Source organism: Nelumbo lutea, chromosome 1, assembly GCF_056320005.1.
Source record: "Nelumbo lutea isolate HS-2025 chromosome 1, American lotus-T2T, whole genome shotgun sequence".
NCBI classification, from domain to species: Eukaryota; Viridiplantae; Streptophyta; class Magnoliopsida; order Proteales; family Nelumbonaceae; genus Nelumbo; species Nelumbo lutea.
In genome coordinates, this window is record NC_142684.1 from 68,154,253 (window position 1) to 68,158,224 (window position 3,972).

Genomic DNA, 3,972 nt, shown 5'->3' on the forward strand with positions numbered 1-3,972 from the left:
GGTGTAAATCGTAATAAGGAAGAGTTTAATGACAACTGTCAAGTGTCAGCTGTTCGTAAGCAAAGGCAACCAAGAGGTATGTATGGTTGGTTAAACCAACAGTTACGTATAACCAACCGAGGGATGGTTGGGAATTGGATGGTTCGTTGGTGTGTTAGCCGGTTCACTCCATTATGACGTGGAAAAGATTTTTACAATCACCAATTTGGGAAAAAAGGGTTATTAGTGCGTATCACCAAATATTAAAAAAAAAAAAACAAAGAACTTGAACATATGCAGTCTAAAATGACATTTTTAACCTAATTTCTAATCAATCAAAAATAATTATAAGAAAAGAAATAACCAAGTGAAAAGTGGACAATAAAAATGTTTTCTTCTATTATTGTCTATTTAATTTTTATTTTTATTTTTATTTCTCTTATTTTCCTTTATTTTTGCTTTAATTTTTGTTTCTTTGTTTTTTCTTGATATTTTTTGTTGTGTTTTTTAAATAAAATAAAATAATGTGGGGAGGATTTTATTTCTAATATGGGAATTTTTAGAGGTTTACCATTCCCAAACGGATATACAAATACTTTTGATTCCAAGCCGATGACTTTTATGCATAAAAAAATTAAATATAATGATTTATATTTTATGCCATATAATATGTGTATTGAATTAACTTATATATTATATAATATATAAGTGTCTTATTATAATATTCATACATATATAATAAAAAATATAACATGAATAACTTATATAAATATAAAAACAATAATATGTAAATATTGTGGGCTGAACTAGGCTTAACACAAAATTTATGCCCAAGCATAGAATTTCTGGTTTAGGTTGGTATGAAAATGATCACCTTTTATAGGGGATGTCTTAGTAATACCAAAGGTGTGTGTGTCAGGTGGCATTTGATAAAATTGAAATATGAAATCTGAAAAAAAAAAAAAAAAACAATACATTTTTTTAGGCCATGTTTGGTTTGCAGGAACAGGGGTTTAGAATCGGAATCTGCCGAATGGAATTCCCCCATTTGATAGAATGACCATTCCCTGCCCCTCTCTTGGGAATGAAATCCCATTTCTGCTAATTTTTATTCTCATTTTCATTCTTATCTAAACCAAACAGACTATGGGAATAAAAGAATCTGATTCTGATTCCAAAGGTTTTCAATTCCGATTCCAAATGCAGATCAAATGGACCTTAATTGTCTTATCTTAACTCTAAAAATCATTTTTTTTTCAAAACTTCTACATCTATTTCTATTTATCTATAGATCACCATTTATAAATATGAGAATGGAGCAAGTACAATGGTCCAAGACCCTGATTTCCCTTTTCCAATATTACCCCATCCAAGTAACAAGCTTCTATTTTGTATATATAGACAAATGAGCCTGATTTTGTATTTACAATATTATCCTGTATAAAAGCCATAGAAAAAGCAAATAGCAGAAAATTATTTCAACATCAACACTTGTTGAAGATGGAACACCATGTGTTTCAGTTCTTGGGTTTCATTGATAATCAAAGCTTTTGCGGTAATGAATATTGAAGGAGAAAGCATGCCAAAATCCTTCTCAGCAATGTTGTGTTTTTCCCATACAAGAGGTTGTTTCTGATCTCTATTATTCTCGTTCTCTGATAATCAGTTAGTTTTTAACTATAAATGTCATAGGTTTTAACTACATTACTTCTTTTTATGAAATCTTTTGTTATTATTATTCTATTAATTTTAATTAGGGTTTTCGATTTAACAACATATGTAACGAAATCAGGTTTAGACTTATATGTTTTAAAAGTAGATTTTGTGTTTTATTTATTATTATTTTTTTTTGTAATTCAATTAATTTTGATCAATTAGTGTTTTGGTTTAATAATGAATTTTTATTGAATTAGGTGCATATACATTTGTCTCAAGATGGACCTTTAGATGCATATATATTTGTCTCAAGATGGACCTTTAGATGCATATATATTTGTCTCAAGATGTATGTGTGTTAATAAATTCTTATCCACATTTAGTTGTGTTATTGTTACTATTCTAGTACTATATAAAAAAGAGAGTTCATTCTCTCTGTTTACGTCCATGATCGACTTTTGGTTTTCCAAGCATTATCCTTCTAAATTTATTAATTCCTTTAAGCCCGTTTCCTTTGTTGCAACTTTCTAAAATGTCCTTGCTAAATTTAGGTTTTCGTCCATGATTGGAGGTAGTTGGCAATGGGCTCCGGATTGCATCCGGCTAATGCCATGTGGCGCCATCACAGGCCTTGCTACGTGGGCCTACACTCATTTGTTAATTCATTCTATTAGATTTAAAAATTACCGATTTTGACGTAATTCTTTATTTTTTTTTTTTGTTTTTGTTTACATAACAAGCTGGTCAAACCTAGAATGCATACAATACTCATATTTTTAACCTTATATATATGTGCTCCCTTCCCCTAGTGATATTAAAATAGAATGGAACATTTTGGTCTTACCATATCAGATCTCTATTACTTTATAGAAGAATGGTTCAAATGTTATTGCATTACCAGAAAAATGAAACCCGACCTTTGAAAAAGCAAAATTTTGAGATTTCATACCCAGATTCAAATCCATGCATTCATGTAAAACCATAGGCGGTGTCTTACGGTCTGTTTGATTGGCAGGACCCAAATGATAAAATAAGAATATTGCTTAAGATTTTTATCTTTCTCCTCTTTGTTTTGGGTGAAACAATGAGATGAGATGAGAGTTGATTTCTCAAAATTAGGGATGTGAGGTCTCACCACTAGTAAATGATCCCCCCCCCCCCCCCAAAAAAAAAAAAAAAAAGAAAAAATTAAAAAGAGTTATCCGCTTGGTTCACAATCCAAATTGGAATCAAAATCCATTGAAATCAAAATTAGAATGGTCTATACCTATAGTCTATTTGGTTTAGACAGGAATTGAAATTAACTAGAAATGAAATCTCTTTGTGCAGAAATAGGAAATAAGGTTCCATTCTATCCAACCAAATGATTGAAATCAGAATGGGTCATTTTGATTAAAATTCTATACCTCTATTCCCATGAACCAAACAGGCCCTTAGATATATCAACAAATCCAGTTCAACATGAATTTGGATTGATTCTAACTGGAACAAATTAATTGAAATGGGATTGCTAAATTTGATATGCTCCTATCAACATTACCACAATTCTTAGAGAAGGCTATATTTAGAGGTATAAAACGGGCTAGGTTGCTTGCAGGCCGGCACGACCTGCTGGGTATAGTGACAGGCTGTGTCAAGCACAACATGACTCCTGGGGCAGGGCTAGCCTGAGGGATTTTGGCCCGTGGGTGGTGCCAGTTTGTGTGGGCTCGTGCCGGCATGGACCCCAATTCGGCACATTGTTTAATCATTTCATTATATTTTTTCAATTTTATTTAATCATTTTTTATTTTTATTATATGAATTGATTATTCATGTGGAATAAAATTTTAAGATGATACTTTTCTTCTAAATTGTTATTGCAATCATTGATTTTTTCAAAATTTCCTTAAACTTTCATCATTTTATATAAATTTTTGTATTTTTGATTTTTTTTCGTAGTGAAAAAATAAATGAAACAGGCCACCTCAACCTAGTCCGTCTATGGGCCATGCCGGGCGGGTGGCACGAAAATGTGGGTGGATACGGCCCAACCCACATTACACCTCTACGCTATATTTGCACGTTTTCAATGCATGCCAATGGGTTGGGTTTGAGAAAGATTAGCATCAACTGAAACTCGATTAAGGATGGCCCAATCCAAACTGGTGTGGAGTTACCAATTAACCTGACCCACTGATACCTCTAGTTCTGATGCGGCAAATCATGCATGATTGAGCAAGAGTCATGATCCAGTTCCATAGAGGTTTCAAAGTCAGTAACCCAGACAATTACTTGTTCACATATGATAACAATTCGACATACGGCTTATATGGTCCTGTTTGAATTCAATCCAAT